This window comes from Pseudophryne corroboree, chromosome 1 (genome assembly GCF_028390025.1).
Source record: "Pseudophryne corroboree isolate aPseCor3 chromosome 1, aPseCor3.hap2, whole genome shotgun sequence".
Classification (NCBI taxonomy): Eukaryota; Metazoa; Chordata; class Amphibia; order Anura; family Myobatrachidae; genus Pseudophryne; species Pseudophryne corroboree.
In genome coordinates this window covers 317,850,153-317,869,771 of record NC_086444.1, presented here as the reverse complement: position 1 = coordinate 317,869,771, position 19,619 = coordinate 317,850,153, and positions in this window count along the sequence as shown.

Below are 19,619 nucleotides of genomic sequence, written 5' to 3'. Positions count from 1 at the left end.
CCGTCAGACTGTCCTGAGTCCAGATGGGTGTGGAAATTTGTCCCACTGGGGACACATCTGTGGTCGCTGCTGGGATTGTGCATCAGATACCAGTGCTGACAGAGTGCACACTTTTAAAACTTGGCGCTGACTGCAAATCAGTCATCAACTGGTAGCAGATCAGGAGAGCCTGGGGCAAGCCAATCGTGGCAAGACACATCATCACTTTGCCCCCAGCGCTCCAACTTTTATTAGCAGTTGCGATCAGTTCAACCATAGAGAGGGAGCAGAGAAGAGCTCCTGAAGAGGCATGGAAAAATCCACAATGCATAAGCCCTGGTGACAAGAGGGATATTTCAAAATAACTTATTCTGGCCCTCTTGCTGTTCAGGTCCAGCAATAGTAAAGTAGCTGGGAGGGGGGTCAAGCCAGCACTGAGAGGCAGGTGCTTGGCAAGCTGAGGAGCACCACTGACCCCTGTGAGGAAGGTCCAGCATATAGGGTACTCCTCTAAGCCAGCAAATGTCAGCAGAGTGAGTAAGGGTCCAGTGGGACACACTTTATACTTATAAACACTCTAGGCCACCATGGTGTAAGGTGTTAGGCCCATGGTGCACAGTCATACAGTAGGCCCTTGGGCACAGGTAAACACCATTAAAATCTTGCCTAGGACACCAAACTGGACATTTCTTGCCCTCATTACTTGACTTGTAAAGCCAACCAAACTATTGTCAGAAAATGTGTGTGTATTGGTTATTTACAATATTTTTTTATATAGAAGCATTAAAGCACATGTACAAAGAAAATGTGTTAAATGCTTAAAATTAACACCCTTGTCTACTGGGGTGCATAGTCTACTCATGGAGTTCTTCTTCTAAAAATGCCAATGTTGGGAAGTTTGCTATAAAATAAAACATATGCATATAATTTCATATTTGCATGCAGTGGAGATACTGTACCATAATAATAATAATAATAATCATAATAATAATAATAATAATTTTATTTATATCGTGCTCTTTCTCCAACAGGACTCAAGGCGCATTACAGATATCAAAAACAATGCACATAATACTGAGGATTTAAGTAATACAGCAATAGATAAGCCAAACAGACAGAAAAGAATACCTTAAGCAAACAGAAAGCATAATGCATGATTGGTGTAGGCATTTTGGGTAATAACTTCCAAGGATTGTGTATTCCACCCTCACAAGGTACGAGGTGCGGCAGCCATCTTGGGTGCACAGCATAGGATTACCCAGGGTGGAATAGTCTACCCCTAGAAGAGATTAAACAAAATAAGGGTGATTTCAGAGTCCTAAAGTTGTTGTTATTATTATTATTATTATTATTTACAACAGTTTCTTATATAGCGCAGCATATTCTGTTGCGCTTTATAATTAGAACAACAGTAATAGAACAAAACTGGGTAAAAACAGACAGATATAGAGGTAGGAAGGCCCTGCTCGCAAGCTTACAATCTATGGGATCAGAGTAGGGTTCCAACAAAACCACCAGATCTATGTATTTTTCATCCCATCCACAAGCATACCAGATGAGGCAGCCAAGTTGAGCGCACTTAGAAGGTTACACTGTGGGAGGTGAGCCATACAAGGGCCTAGTGCATATCTGGGAAAACTGACACTTGTGTAGTAGTATGATGTACCCTGTATGTAGGGCGCAATGGCAGGGTGTGCAATCAGTGGAGGTAAACATTACAGGAAAAGCACACAATGGGGTGGAAGAAAAAAAACGGGGGAAAAAACAATTCAGTTAACCAGTGGCAGGAGGAAAATTGGGATAACATTATTTTGCTAAGATTATAGTACGGGTGTGTATGGTAATGTGGGGAGCCCACTCAGGACCAATGGAGATGTCCCTGCTGAGCCTGGTCCTTGTGCTCTCCCCACACAGTTCCCTGCTCATCTTGAGGGTTAGGCCCAGGGGCAGACTTGATGTTCTCAGCCGGAGAGGTGGTAAGCCTGATCCTGGAGATCTCATGGTAGAATTTTGTGGTTGCAACGCAGTCCTTCCATTTTATTGTTGGTTTATTTGCCTTCTGTTTTCCTTCAGTTGAACACAGGTATAACACTGCCATCGATTTTAGCTGCCACTTTATAAGTAGCCACTTCATATAGTAGGCACTGCATCGTTCTAAAGGACTGGCGTCCTGACCTATACTGAATAAATAAGTCTACAAACACATGTTCATCCTGATTACAACCCCCTCCCTCACACAGCAAACCTCCACCTTCAGCAAACAGTGCTAATCAAATTTAACAAATGTAAGGTCAGTAAACCACACTCTATCACTATAGGTTCTTTGCATAGTACAGTTATAAATCCACTTAGAACAGCTTTCTAAAGTTTTAACCGTGCAATGTAAGTTGGAATAGTCTGCAATAATGTTTACCTAGTAATACTTCAGTAAAAGCAGTTGGAATAGTCTGCAATATTGTTTACCTAGTAATACTTCAGTAAAAGCAGTTGGAATAGTCTGCAATATTGTTTATCTATTAATACTTCAGTAAAAGAAGTTGGAATAGTCTGCAATATTGTTTACCTAGTAATACTTCAGTAAAAACAGTTGGAATAATCTGCAATATTGTTTATCTAGTAATATTTCAGTAAAAGAAGTTGGAATAGTCTGCAATATTGTTTAGCTAGTAATACTTCATTAAAAGCAGTTGAAATAGTCTGCAATATTGTTTATCTAGTAATACTTCAGTAAAAGAAGTTGGAATAGTCTGCAATATTGTTTACCTAGTAATACTTCAGTAAAAGCAGTTGGAATAGTCTGCAATATTGTTTACCTAGTAATACTTCAGTAAAAGCAGTTGGAATAGTCTGCAATATTGTTTATCTAGTAATACTTCAGTAAAAGAAGTTGGAATAGTCTGCAATATTGTTTAGCTAGTAATACTTCAGTAAAAGCAGTTGGAATAGTCTGCAATATTGTTTATCTAGTAATATTTCAGTAAAAGAAGTTGGAATAGTCTGCAATATTCTTTACCTAGTAATACTTCAGTAAAAGCAGTTGGAATAGTCTGCAATATTGTTTACCTGTTGATGTGAAGGGGAAAGGAGGAGTCAATTTGCAATCGATATCAGTAGAAGATGTAACTAATGACATTCAGGTATAACACAGCCATTGATTTTAGCTGCCACTTTATAACTAGCCACTTCATATACTAGGCACTGCAGCGTCCTGACCAATAATCTAGTAGAATATATCCCAACACCCTGTCATTCACAATTCCAAGCACTGTGAGACAGTACTACACATAGTTTCATTTTTTGTTTATTTGCACGAATAACCATTGCAAGTAAAACACCACTTAGAAGAAGATCTGACATCTGTGAATTACTGGACTCACTGGTTTGATCACCTTTACTGAAGTGTTGACTTTGATCTATTGTCTCATTCTATGTACTCTTGATATTATTTGACCTGATTTGGGCAGGTTTAAGGCAATTTGATTGGGCTTACACCATCATTTTTGCACCTTGATTTCCCTCAAATTTCCTTCATTTATTGTATTGTATTGTATTTTATCCCAATCTTGGGGGAAACCTCGGCTGCAATATGTTTAAACACTTAAAAAGCAGAAAGGAGGAGTGTGGCTTAACGGCTGACTGGACAAGTAGCAGCCTGAGAGAGCCCCGGGCAAAGTAACTAAAAAACCTGCTTTTAGAGGATTCCAGGGGGTGGATTTGAGCCTCCACCTGCCCCCTTGGCCCCCTCAAGTGCTGAATTTGGTGTCGGAGGAGGTCCGCAGAGCCGGGGGACACGCTACCCGTGTCCCTGCAGGTTGCGGCCTAACCTCCGGACGGAGACCGCGGCCTCACGTTGCTCCCTGGGCCCGCTGAAGATCCGTGGCTGGCGCGGAGACCCACAGACCTGCTCAACACCCACCTGGAGGCAGGAATCATCCAGGGCCGTACATTGGAGGCCAGCTGCTGGGGATACCAGCCTCACGATCCTCCGGAAGCCGGTCACTGAGCCCCTGCATCGGCCGGAGCGGACACCGCTGAAACACGCGCAGCATCAAGGTACGAGGCGGCGCTGGGAGACGGGTCTCACTGCCTGCCTGCACAGACGGGTTGGCTCTTTCTCCCCAACCGGAGCTGCCCAGCCTGGATCACTGCTCCCTGGAGACGGGGATAATACAATAGTGCCCACACTTGCTGGGCACAGAGATAATATAACAGTGCCCACACTTACTGCTTCACAGCCATCCAGACGGAATATTGCCCAGTCTCCACGCAGTGTTGTCTGATTGGCCTGGCAGAGGGTGGCCTGGAGGTCCCAGGGTCTGAATAAAGCACACCACTGTCTGAGAGAACCCATCCTTTCTCCTGTATACCCCCTGCCTGCCGTTAGCAAGCGATTCCTCATCATCTGTGGGTTATTAGGCTTTCACCTTTAGGAAAACCGCGGAGGGATGCCAGTCCTCTGCCAAGAGGCATAATAGTTATATAATTAATTTGCTACAGTGATCTGTGATTAACCTTCCCTGCGTGGATTCTGCTTGTTTATTTTTGATACAGTGCCCTGACAATGCTAAATTCTTTTGTCGTATAAACAACCCTTAATGAAGTCTAAGAACGCTGTACGCTGTTTACTTAAGAAGTACCGTAAGGGTACGCTAGTTGCGTAACGATCGCTCAACTGAAGGCGAGACGCTCAAGCGTCACGTTCGCTCACGGCCCAGTGATCACAGGACAACACGTTATTGGCTATGACTAGAGTAATGATTCGCTATGGCGTAGCGGACACTCGAGACCACGAGGAGATCACCAGCGACGCAGACGCTCACAACGCTATACCTTTATGTCTAAACCTTTTATCAAAGTAATACACAGAATACCTTAATGTGAATACAGGGTGTAAGTGCAACCTTGTGTAACCTGACTAACTACAAAGCTGCTTGAGCGTCACCGACGCTCAAGTGAACACTTAAAACTATAGGAAATACACAGATACTGGTTTAGGGTCCAAAGCCTATTATCTGTATTATAACTATTATACTTGCAAAAAGAATCACAGTACAAATGATACACTACAATATAACAGAGACTTCCTAACCAAATGACTATACAAGAAATACAATACAATACTATGCTGATCTAATACAATACAATACTAGTCAATGGGAGATACGAGAGAAAAGAGAAGGGAGAGAGAGAGAGAGAGAGAAATGGAGAGAGATGAGAGAAATTGGCTCACAGTAAGACAATGATTACGGAGAGAAAACTTACGCACAAAGGGTATGATCGCATGCGCCTCGATATCCAGCTCCCGATTATCAGCAAGAAAACCGTTGATGAGAGTGAAGTTGGATATGGTCGGCCTGCCTATTTATGCCCCACACACAATGCAATCTCATAGTCCCTACAATCCCATTGTCCATTGGACGAAGGAATTCGGCCCCGCATCATAACAAGAGGTCATAGGTTGATTCATACAGGTGGGCTGTGACGATTTCCAACAGCTCAGGTGGGTGGGAAACTGGGTTTCCCGCCGCATACCTGAGTATGAGTAAATAATAGAAATGGACATAAACTTCTTATGTCCATAACTATCCGCACGAGCGATTAATACGCTCCAAACCAACACCGGAATATTGTTAATTAAACACTCTTCCGATGGGTACCAAACACTGCTGTATGATTCCTGTTAGACCCTTCGCACAATACAAAGAGGGATTCCTCCGTTCAGGGACATTCTATATTAACCAAACTTTCAGAATCTATCAAAGGGACCATGGTCTACAAACTACATTAATTGTGAAAATATGTAACGAATGAGTCACACGCTACGGTTACATAAACTCTACCGTAAATACGCATACCGTGCGTCCGCGGGTGCACGCTATTGCGGGTATGCGCCTTCACGGGAGAGCGTACGCACGCGCAGCGCAGACCAGTGTGCGGTGCAAATATGGTAGTGTGCATAGAGATATTTTTCTGACTTTGACAGTCCACCCTTTGGCAGTCAATAATAACTGCCACTTCCTGAAAACATTTCAAAAGGAGAAAAATATATGTCAGGGGTTAATTCATTTCCATGGTTGGGTAAGGAAGAAGAGAGGAGTAGGTGTGAAAAGGGTATGACCTAGTGAGATAGCAGAAGCATGTGTGTATGAGTCCATGTTTGGGGGGGGGTCATGTATCATCGTGCCGTACGTGTGGTAAATCAAGCTTCGAGGTATTGCGAAGTATACATTTGAATTCCTTCTTATCCCGTGGTACAGGTCTGTGGATGGGCTGTCAAACTTTACCGAGCTCTTTTCGGCTTTTGAACAAAATGGGGAGCACATTTTAGTTGATGATACATGAATGGGGGAATATGTGATTGCTGATATCTGTGCCTGTATTCCCTATACTATGTGTGTTATTACCTGAGGGTTGTAGAGATGAGGATGAAGAACACTTATGGAAAATGCAATGATATTCTATGTCAGGTAAATGTACATCTGTCGTTGAAGTTTTGTTCGGTATCTGTTGAGAGTCGTCTTCTTTGCGCTGTATTGCTCCTTGGGCATGAGCAAATAGCTTTGTCAGTGCCATCAGATTTACAAAAAATGTTGGGCTAGCGTGAGTTTAAAAATACTAGGGAAACTGGGGATCCATGGCAAAGTTCATCAAGTGTCCATATCATAGGTTGTCAAAACTTCATCTTTGGTGCTTGTCTGTTGTCTGTATAGCGTCTCGTCAACTTCCTCGTCCAAGGGGGGTCTTTGTATCTTGGAGAAAAAGCAGAAAAACAGGTGAAAGAAACGGACCTTATAATCGCATTTTCATCACATCATTGTTTCTATCATTGGGTCATAAATCAAATCCAGGTTAATTACAGTTTCCTCACTCCTCAAGCTCATCACTTTTGTACTTTGTTTGCACCTCATTAAAGCCTGCCCGCATCTAAATATCAATCCAATAGATATAACAACACCTAAGATACATAGGAGAAACTTTCCAACATCCATTATGACTCCTTGAGCCCAGTCTCCTAAACCGGAGAACCAATTTCGCGGGTTCAACCATGACACCCAACTAGTCAGCTCATTACCTACAGCGGCAAGGGTGAGATTGTGTTTTCGGCGAAATTCCCATTTTAATTGGAGAATATCGTCCATCTTTTGGTCTATGACCTCTACCGGATCCTCGGTGCTATTTGTGATATACGTGCAACACTTTATGCCGTACTGTGTTGCCAATGTAACACAATATCCGCCTGTTACTGCTGTAAGATAATTAAGAACCATCCTATGCTGAACTAGTTCTGTTTTATAAGCTTGAAGTTCTCTTCCAGTGTATCTGAACGTGTCATCATACATTTCAGTGATATTATCTAACAAATTGGCGAGTGCGGAAATGTATCTATAATTCATCACTCCTCGAGCGGTGCGAGTGAAATCTAACGCTACCAGAACCTGAATCCCGGTGGATTCATGGATAAGATCAGAGGCCGGATGCTCTAACCTTTCTGACAGTTGTCTTTTAACTCGGTGCTCGTAATGAGTGTGAGTATAAGGAGCTTGGGCACCACGGTGTATGTCCTTCATTTTGTCATGTGTAACAGTCATCACTTCAGGCAATACTTTTCCAATATAACACAATCCTTTAGAGTTTGGGGCAAGCCACTTGTACGCCTTTCTCCCGCATATGAAATATGCATCATCGGGGAGAACATATGGGACAGAGAAGGACATTACCATATTACACACCTTCCAGGTGAACTCTCCTGACCCTAATTCTTCCATCTGCTTAATGCACGTATCAGTTTGTACGATATGTGCACAGTATCCTGGTGATACTTCTCCAACTCTAGTAATCCTGTTTCCTAAGGTATACCTATACCGGAAAGATTTTCCTCTACTGGCTATGTGGCGTACAAGCTCTGTATCTGTAGGCATTCTATCTGCTCTGTGTGAAAAGGTCATGGTAAGGTTGCTCCATGACACTTCCCAATTTCCCGGCTTACGGGGATTGGAGATATTAAAACATAAGAGGGACCTATCCACATGGTATTGGTGGAGCTTCAAACTAGGAGGGCTGGAGATGTTAAACCTCCGGTCCACCGGTCTCCCACCACTTAGCTCAAGTACCTCCCCTAACGTTAAAGGAAATGGTACTAGCCCTGATTTGCTATGACCCTGAGGTACTTGAGAGCATACCCAACAATCTGTTTGGTTTAATACGTTACCCACTAAGGAGTGATAGTCACTCAATGGATGCCGGTCCATATGGATATTAAAACTGGATTGGCATTTCTTTATGCACCCATCCTCAATCAAATTGTCACAGAGCCTACAGATACAGTTTTCTTCAGCTAACAATCCATCACAATTTCTTCTATCGGATCGTTTTCTGATACTCGCCTTTGCTTGTTGGTTTGGTTAATCTTGGAAAACTACGCCTCCATCATCATAATCGGAACCCATTCCAGAACCTCTCTCGACCTCTATGGTACTCTCGCCGGAACAGACTGCTCTGGTCAACATCATGGTTAACATCAAAATCCGGATCACAGTCTCTTGGGGCAAGTCCATCTTTGAGGAGGAAATAGAGAAGAATGAGAAGGGGGAAAAAGAAATTTTAAGGGAGAGGGGATGGGAAGTGGAGAAAAACAATAAAAGGGAGAAGGGAGTCAACAACTGCTTTCGGTCTTCAAGGCTCAGGTGCCGCCTCAGTCCTCCTGGAACAGACACTCTAGTGATACAACCTCTACCGTCTGTTCCTTATCACGGGACTTCTCTGGATCAGCAACCTTTTTGCAGTGGGATGAATGGACCCAAGTCTCTCTCTCAGCAACCTTCAATGCTGTAGTGCTAGTCAATAAGACCTGGTATGGTCCTTCCCATCTATCAATAAGACAACCTGAGCGTAGAAAATTTCGTATCATTACATAATCCCCAGGTTCAATGTCATGACAACTACTATCTGGTAAATCAGGAATCACCAACTTCAGATTATCATTTTGATTCCTCAACTGCTTACTCATGTTAATCAAGTATTTTACAGTTACTTCATTGTTACATTTCAAATCATCCTGAGGGTTAATCATGACATGCGGTTGTCGACCAAACAGAATTTCAAAAGGGGACAGGTTAAGAGGGGACCTTGGAGTGGTTCTGATGCTATACAAAACACTGGGTAAAGCTTCTGGCCACGTCAATCCTGTCTCTGCCATTACTTTACTCAATTTATTTTTAATAGTGCTGTTCACTCTTTCGACCTTCGCACTCGCCTGTGGACGGTACGGAGTGTGCAGCTTGCTATCAATACCCATTAATTACACATTCCTTGAAAGACATCACCGGTAAAATGGGTACCCCTATCACTTTCAATGATTCTAGGGATACCATATCTACATACAAATTCCTGCACAATTTTCTTAGCTGTAAACATAGCGGTGTTTGTAGCTGCTGGAAATGCTTCGACCCAATTCGAGAAAACATCTATACAAACAAGTACATATTTCAGATTCCGACAAGGGGGTAATTGAATGAAGTCAATTTGTATTACCTGGAAAGGGCCGCCGGCAGGTGGGATATGGGATGGTTCTGTAGGTATTGCTTTTCCAATATTCTTTCTCAGACAGGTAAGGCATGACATTGCTCTTTTACCCGCATGAGAGGAGAATCCTGGGGCGCACCAGTATGCTCTTACCAATTTGCACATCCCCTCCTTGCCTAGATGAGTCAACCCGTGAGCTGCCTCAGCCAGACATGGAAGATATGCTCTGGGGGCCACTGGTTTACCATGTCCATCCGTCCAGAGCCCTGAGGACTCCTGGCCATATCCCTTTGCCTTCCAGACTGCTCTTTCCTGTGTGGAACACAAATTCTGCATCTCACACAACTTCTGTGTGTTGATGGTATTGAATACCATCAGTTGTGTGGTGTCTGTCTGTATGGGGGTAGCAGCTGCAAGCTTTGCGGCTTCGTCTGCTCGGCTGTTACCAAGGGATACTGGGTCTTGGCTATATGTATGTGCTTTACATTTGATAACAGCCACTCTGTCGGGTTCCTGTATCGCTGTTAGAAGCCTTTTTATATAAGCTGCATGCGCTATCGGTGTACCAGCTGCCGTCATGAAATTTCTGAGGTGCCATAGGGCTCCGAAATCATGTACTACCCCGAAGGCGTATCTAGAATCGGTGTAGATATTGGCTGACTTACCCTTAGCCAATTCACATGCTCTGGTTAGGGCGACCAGTTCAGCAACCTGGGCTGAGTGAGGTGGGCCTAGCGGTTCCGCTTCTATGGTGTCTTGATCATTTACGACTGCGTATCCAGTACACAAGTCTCCCGAGTCTGACTGTCTATGACAACTACCGTCAGTGTAGAACGTGAGTTCTGCATCTTCCAGTGGATTGTCACTGATGTCAGGCCTTGCGGTAAAATTTTGGGTCAAATATTCCATACAATCATGTGTATCTTCCTTTGTATTAAATCCTCCTTCCCCATCACTCTCACCTTCCACCCTTTGTGTCTGACCAGGCACACCTGGGAGAAATGTTGCAGGATTTAATGTGCTGCATCTCCTTATGGTGATGTTTACTGGGGCCATTAATGCCAATTCCCATCTTGTAAACCTTGCTGATGAGACGTGTCTGGTTTGGGCAGAATTCAATAAGGCAGATACCGCATGTGGTGTATGGATTGTGAGGTTGTGGCCTAGCACGACATCTTCGCTTTTTGTCACTAGCAATGCTATCGCCGCAACGCTACGCAAGCATGTGGGGAGGGATCGCGCTACCGTGTCTAGCTGAGCGCTGTAGTATGCAACTGGCCTGCTGGCATCACCGTGTTTTTGGGTTAGTACACCTGCTGCGCAACCAGCACTTTCTGTTCCGTATAGTTCAAAGGGTTTCCCATAGTCTGGCATACCTAGTGCTGGTGCCTGCGTTAGGCACTGTTTGAGTCTCTCAAATGCTGTTTCGGATTCGTCTGTATGCGAGATCCTATCAGGTTTGTTTGAGGAGACCATTTCCTGCAAAGGTAACGCCAATATGGAAAACCCTGGGATCCAATTACGGCAATACCCACACATTCCTAAAAACGTCCTGATCTGTTGCTGGGTTTGTGGCAGTGTCATGTCTCTAATGGCTTGGATTCTATCAGCGGTCAGGTGTCTCAGTCCTTGTGTTAGACAGTGTCCCAAATATTTTACCTTAGTTTGGCATAATTGCAACTTGTCTTTGGAAACCTTATGTCCTGTGTCTGAAAGATGAAACAGGAGCTGTTTCGTATCCTTCAGGGAAGCTTCCAGCGAATCTGAACACAGTAGTAAATCATCTACATACTGTATCAATACTGATCCACTCTCCGGTTGGAAAGACTGTAAACAATCATGCAAAGCCTGAGAAAATATACTTGGACTATCTATGAAACCTTGGGGTAACCGAGTCCACGTGTATTGGACTCCTCTGTATGTGAATGCAAACAAATATTGGCTGTCAGGGTGCAGAGGTACCGAAAAGAATGCGGAGCAGAGGTCAATAACAGTGAAAAATTTGGCAGTGGGAGAAATTTGCATTAGGATGACAGCTGGATTTGGCACTACGGGGAACTGACTCTCAACTATTTTGTTAATCCCCCTTAGATCCTGCACTAGCCTGTAACCCCTCCCCCCACTCTTTTTAACAGGGAAGATGGGACTATTTGCTGTGCTGGACGTTCTTACTAGAATGCCCTGTTGTAGCAAGCGCTCTATTACTGGGAAAACTCCTAACTCCACCTCTGGCTTCAGAGGATACTGTGGGATTTTTGGAGCTATCCTACCATCTTTTACTTGTACAACTACTGGAGCTACGTTTGCCATTAATCCAGTGTCCTGTCCATCTTTTGTCCAAAGTGACTCTGGTATCTGAGATGTCATCTCTTCTATTTGGGATGGATTCCTATTTGTCATAATGGGATGTGACATTAATTTTGATGGGGAGTCTAACATGTCTCGTACTTCCTGAGCGTGATTCTCAGGAATGTCCAAGAATACACCTTCAGGAGTACAATAAATGACGCAACCCATTTTACATAGTAAGTCTCTTCCCAGGAGATTGGTTGGTGCCGATGCAGCTAGCAAAAACGAATGCTTGGTATGCAAAGGCCCTATTGTAATCTCGGCTGGTTTGCTAACAGGGTAGTGCTGGACTACTCCTGTTACTCCCATGGCTGGAACTGTCCTACCAGTGGTTCTCATGCCCACTGTCGAATTTATCACTGACTTGGCCGCCCCTGTGTCTACAAGAAAGTTTAAGGTTTTACCAGCTACATTGATTGCAATCTCTGGTTCACTTCCAAGACTGGCAATCAATTTAACTGGCTGCAGATTACAGGTATGGCCACACCCCTATTGGGTATGCTGACCTCCCTGAATCCCGTTGGCAGCAACTACTTGTGGGGGAGTTAGCTGGGAACTACCAGAGGCATGCCAATCTCTGTTCGGGGGGTATCTTTTTGTTTCCACTGTATGTGGCTCAAAACTCCGCCTCTGTGGGCCCTGCTCCCAATGTCGTGTGTCGTGTCGTTGTCTAGGGGGTTGAAAAGATCTTTGTACACTCTTTGTTCTACAGTCTCGTGCAGTGTCCCTGTTTGTTACAAGAAAAACATGTTATTACACTTGACTTACCCACAGGATTCGGTGGTACATACGCAGGCTGCCTTGTGGTCAGCGCCTGTATACTTACTGACATCAACTTATCACTTTGCGACTCCCTGTGTCTAGTGATGTTTCTGTCGTGATCAATAGCAGCCTCTCTTAATGTGGACACCGACAGACCTCGCCAACATGGTTGCGTGGTCTGAACCCTAGTCTTTAATGTTTCCTTTAAACCATCCATCAGTACAGATACTGCTACTTCTTGGTGGTTTGGGTTGGTCCTAATGTCTTCTATTCCAGTGTACTTTGCCATTTCTAATAGTGCCCGATGAAAATATTCTGTTGCCGTTTCGGACTCTTTTTGTCTAATGGAGAATATTTTGTTCCATTTAACAACGGCTGGGAAATACTCCTTTAGCTGTAAATTTATCCTTTTTACGTTATCTTTGTTGTACACATCAGAAAGTGGCACATCTTTATCTAGTCCACAATCAGCTAAGAATTGAACTGAGTCGACATTTGAAGGTAAACAAGCTCTTAGCAGTATCTGCCAATCCTTGTTGTTGGGTTCTACAGTGTTACCTAGATCCCTGATGTATTTTTGGCTAGCAACTAAGTCTTTCCTGGGGTCAGGAAATTCGGACACTATTGTTCTTAATTCCATTCGGGAAAATGGAGTGTACATGGCAATGTTCCTTATGGGAGTGGCTCCTGATACATCTGTTTTCCCATTGGGAACTGCTATTACTCTAACAGGGTTAACTCTAACAACCTCATTCTGTGTAGATTCTACAACTTGTGGTGAAATTGTTTCGGTATAATGCATGGTGCCGTACTTACCCGTTGACACGACCTCACCTATCCCTCCGCTAGGGGCCTTCGCTAATCTCGTGGGTGTTGCTGTGCCTACTGTGGTCTCTGCTATGGTGGCCGCTAGAGAGAGAGCTGAAATTGTTGCTGGATCGTCTTCTTGATCACACTCCTGAGGAAAGTTCAAAACAGGGTACATCTTGCACGGGTTAGTAATTGCATGGGTTACTTGGTTAACATCATTAACATTTACAGGGTTACTAAGTGTTTGTGTTTTACAACCCAGTGCGTTTCTCTCCGTAATCAACTTCTCTCCTGCTATGTATGGTGGTGGCGGGGCCGTGGCTATCAGTTTCCTGACTGCCCCAGATCCCGCCGCCAGAGCCAAACCTCTCTGTATCTCACCTTCCTGTTGCCACAACTGTAAATAATCATGATGCTGAATTCGTCTCTTTGTTGATTTTATGAGACATATCCTCCTCCTTAAATTTTGTAACACTTCTGGACTGAAGCTACCTATTCTTGGGAATTTCTCCCTGTCTTGTACAGTCATTCTCTCCCATTCATCACATAAAACCTCTGTGTGACTTCCGTATTTTTCACACATGATGTACCTTGCCGACCCGACTGGTCGGTTCTCTGAATCAACCCGAACCGAGGTTGATCGCCCCCCTACCTGAACAATTGGCCCCCATAATCTGCAGGTGTTGCTTACTACTCCTTTGATCTTTATATCACGGTCTTCAGCGAACCCTTACAGCAAACCAAATTATTCAAAATAGGCCGGCGGTGGCGGTTTACCGAGTACCCCACTCACTCGCCCACCTCGACCAATACGACCTGATCACACCGATATGGTGCTGGCGTACTCGATACAGGGCCCTACCAGAAACCTTCTGTTTACTGGAACATACGAGGGTTACCCGCAGGACACTTACTCTTTCCAGTAAAGGTGGGGTTGTTAGATAGTTCCTGAGTGACCAGCGAACTTCCCTTTAAAAATAAAAAATTACACAAATCACGTCAGAATGTACAAATAGCGTTTGTGACCACTTTACTCTAATGGTATTAGGTCAGATTACTAACTACTGCACACAATTACGTGCGGTACAATCGTTCAGTACATAAGCACTACCTGTTATGTACTGAGAGATCAATGGAATCGAAAATTGCGGCTGCGAATTCCTTCAGCCAGAGCTTCCAATGGCCTATATGGGTTTTAGCACCAACCCCCGGGGTTGTGCTTCTTGTACCTTTATAGCGGACCTTCTTGTACCTTGTGACCTCCTGGCCTTGTCCTTGTGACCTCCTGGTCTTGTTACCTTGTGGTCCGCTATACTCTAATGCTCATATTTTATTTAACCAAGGATGCCTCCTTAGCCACCGTATATGTCACTTACACGTATGTCCTTTACGAGTACCCGATTTCTTTTTTGGTTCAACCTCTAAGTTATATAAACTTATGTAATAAAAACACACTCACTCAACACATGTACACTTTCGTTTCTATATCTATTTCTGCGCAGAAATTTTCTTTAGCCCAGCTGTGTTACCAATTAGGAGCAGGATCTGTTAAACTAAATTTCAAATTTTCCAAAAATAGATTTGCGTTATTTACCGCGTCGCGTTATCTACCGCTGTGCGTTACTTATCGCCTTTGCGTTACTTATCGCCTTTTTCACAACTTGAGCTACGTGGGCGTAACCGGACGCTACGTTGCGTAATGTACGCTGCGTGCGTCTGCCTTTGGATTGCGTACGCTAGTCTTTGTTAGAGACACGTGTACGCAAAACAAAAGATCCACCGTAACACAATTTCTACTTTTATCAATGTAGATGATCCCTGATCATCTACCGCACACCACACTGACTGCCTTATCTCCCAGACAAGCCGTGTGTTGGTCTATACTTTAACTATTACCTCTACTATGAAATAACAGCAAATCTTTTTTTAGCACTTTCTATCAACTATAAAAATTGGCAAACAGGAATAGTGATATACGAAATTGAAAAAGAAATGCAGATATATATGTATGCGTGCGTGTATACGCAAGACAGAAGAGAAATAAACAGTTTTAAAAGACACAAGCGTTTTGTTCTTACTTCCGGTTCCCGGATTCCTTCAGCACTCTTTATCTAAGCGAAGCAGACGCTTATCCCGTCAGCACTGCGAGACAACCTCCCACCCTTTGCTGGGGGATAATGTCTGCTGATCTACCTAGTGCAGATATGAGAAGGACAGGACGAGTCCCCAATTGACAATGCTAAATTCTTTTGTCGTATAAGCAACCCTTAATGAAGTCTAAGAACGCTGTACGCTGTTTACTTAAGAAGTACCGTAAGGGTACGCTAGTTGCGTAACGATCGCTCAACCGAAGGCGAGACGCTCAAGCGTCACGTTCGCTCACGGCCCAGTGATCACAGGACAACACGTTATTGGCTATGACTAGAGTAATGATTCGCTATGGCGTAGCGGACACTCGAGACCACGAGGAGATCACCAGCGACGCAGACGCTCACAACGCTATACCTTTATGTCTAAACCTTTTATCAAAGTAATACACAGAATACCTTAATGTGAATACAGGGTGTAAGTGCAACCTTGTGTAACCTGACTAACTACAAAGCTGCTTGAGCGTCACCGACGCTCAAGTGAACACTTAAAACTATAGGAAATACACAGATACTGGTTTAGGGTCCAAAGCCTATTATCTGTATTATAACTATTATACTTGCAAAAAGAATCACAGTACAAATGATACACTACAATATAACAGAGACTTCCTAACCAAATGACTATACAAGAAATACAATACAATACTATGCTGATCTAATACAATACAATACTAGTCAATGGGAGATACGAGAGAAAAGAGAAGGGAGAGAGAGAGAGAGAGAAATGGAGAGAGATGAGAGAAATTGGCTCACAGTAAGACAATGATTACGGAGAGAAAACTTACGCACAAAGGGTATGATCGCATGCGCCTCGATATCCAGCCCCCGATTATCAGCAAGAAAACCGTTGATGAGAGTGAAGTTGGATATGGTCGGCCTGCCTATTTATGCCCCACACACAATGCAATCTCATAGTCCCTACAATCCCATTGTCCATTGGACGAAGGAATTCGGCCCCGCATCATAACAAGAGGTCATAGGTTGATTCATACAGGTGGGCTGTGACGATTTCCAACAGCTCAGGTGGGTGGGAAACTGGGTTTCCCGCCGCATACCTGAGTATGAGTAAATAATAGAAATGGACATAAACTTCTTATGTCCATAACTATCCGCACGAGCGATTAATACGCTCCAAACCAACACCGGAATATTGTTAATTAAATACTCTTCCGATGGGTACCAAACACTGCTGTATGATTCCTGTTAGACCCTTCGCACAATACAAAGAGGGATTCCTCCGTTCAGGGACATTCTATATTAACCAAACTTTCAGAATCTATCAAAGGGACCATGGTCTACAAACTACATTAATTGTGAAAATATGTAACGAATGAGTCACACGCTACGGTTACATAAACTCTACCGTAAATACGCATACCGTGCGTCCGCGGGTGCACGCTATTGCGGGTATGCGCCTTCACGGGAGAGCGTACGCACGCGCAGCGCAGACCAGTGTGCGGTGCAAATATGGTAGTGTGCATAGAGATATTTTTCTGACTTTGACAGCCCCCTCCGGTGGTCACTGTTACCCACTGCTGCGGTATACTCTCTTCGTTATAGCTACCTACTCAATCTGGCCCCGGTGCTCCTTGTGGGTGCAATGGTCTCTGGATGAATAATATATCATGGCCGGCCTGACCACCTCATAACTCACCTGTGTCAATTACCTCTACCTACCTCGCCACTCCCTTCCCCTCTCTATTGCAACTTTACTGGAGAAGGTAGACCTCTCCCCTACCGGCTGTCGAAGTCAAAAAAATATTACATAAAGAGAACATACAAACTACACACATATAAGTCGATATACTTGCAAATATGTGCAGCGAGCACAGCAATGTATGGTAACACACGCATTTACACGGACATGCCACAGATATGGATTCGACACTTATTTCATACAGTACATAATTATAATAATATCAAGCGCCAGACATCATGATGATTTAAAATTATCTAATGAAGTAATGTCATGAATGTGTATTATTTGAACTAAACAAGATAGACCGGTCATGTTTACTATTAAAACAACCAGCTTAATGTGTAGATTAATTTGATACTTGTTATGAAGTTGTAGGACATTGCAGCGAATAGTTATGATTACATGTATAAAAGCTAAAATCACTTTGTTAGAACAATGAATGTTACAGTGGACAGGGAACTCAGGCCAGCCCTTTGGATGTCTTCAAGGCTGAACCTGATCAGCATATACAAAGAGAATAGTGACTCATCATGAACCCCTCCCCCAGAAACTAGGTAACACATTTTGCTGGTCACACAGGAAAGTAGTTTTTGTTTTGGTCTGAGAGTGGCTATAAGGTCTGAGACGATGATGGAGGTCTTGCATGATTTTACAGAGAGAGAGAGTCATATGGAGGGACAAATTTATATGAGAAAGATATGGTAATTGTATTGCTGGCATGTAACTGAAACTGTATGAAACTGTATGTAATTGTATATAGTTGTAAGTTTTAACTGCTTACTGTGTGAGTGTAACCATGTAACTATAGGTATACTGTACTTTGTAATATATATTGAATCCATATCCTCTTAATAGCAAATATATACTTCAATGAGCTTTGGAACTCAGATAATGTGTGGGTTTATTGTTTTCTCTTATGGGATACAGTGTTTTGCGATGTACAGCGCACTTTTATCGTATATGGTAATAAGAGGTGCAGGCATTAACAATATATATTAGAGCGGGCATTTTAAATATTTGTGAGAAATCAATTTGGCATTCTTAGATGGGGGCTGGTCCGCGATATCATGTTCTTAATGATACACTGTACATTACAAACGCGGCTGTAATTGACCGGCTCCAATGGACGCATTGAGAAGCTGATGAAAATAACATCCACGTTAATGTATTGTTGTGGTATCAGTAAGCCGCTGATATGAAATTTAAGGGACAATGCGTTTCTCATAATATTTAAGATGCTAAAATGTATTTTTATTGTTGCAAAACAAGGTTCAAATAAGTCATATTGTGTTTGATTCAGATTGGATTGTTTATCTGTTAAGTAGGGTTAAAAGTACATTTAAAAGTTGCTGCATAGCCTTGATATAGTTTTTATTTTTAACTCAGGCCTAAAATAACTTCTGGTGCTTGTATGATTTGTGATTTCTTTGTGACAAAGGAAGCCGCATGGTCTGTCCTCCATTTTGGACTAACCACATGGCCTGTCCACCATTTTGTGTAACCCTCATGGATGTGGAAGGGGGAGGAGCAGTGGCCATTTTGGGAAGGTCATTTTTCTAAATGGCTGATTTTCACTGATCAGAATAATTAGCTTTCCTTGGTCACATCAAACACCATTTATGAGTTACCAATGCATTTATTTAACCCATGCCATAGTCGATTACAAATAGTTTCAGCTGGGCCTAGTGAGAGTTAAGAGATGAATACTTAGTGTAAGAATTACACACAGATAAAAAAAAAATATTTTACCTCTCGGATTTAGTAACTCTGCTTGCTAGTTTAGGATAGCCATTGAAATGTTAATTAACCTGTCCCACTACCCTCTTGAACAGACATATGAACCTCTGTTGATATGCAAATTAGAAGCACTGAATGGGTAAATGAGTCTCAGGAGACCAGTGAATGGTACATATATATCATTATTATAATTATGTATATATTTATATCAGTGTATGTTCTGCAAGATAGCTATCCAATCTGAATCATATCATTTAAATTATTGATTATTGCTAAAATCATTATAGATCTGTGTGAAATAGGATACATTTGTTGCTATATAGGTAAATTTATAGGTAAATTTGAAATAACAGTATTTTAAGGAAGTAAGCGTAAAGACACAAACACAGGTCTGCATAAAAGTTTAAACAGAATAAGTTGTGTCTAGTGGGCAATAGTAATTAGTATTGTTCACATTTATAGAGTTGTGTGATTTATTGCGGACGCAGGGTTTTGTACACGTGTCTCGGACAAAGTACAGGACTGCGCACGCAGCGTAAGAGACACGCACGGTCGCATGTTTGCACAAAGTGCGTAAGAATGCGGGCACTGAGTACAAATTATACAATAGT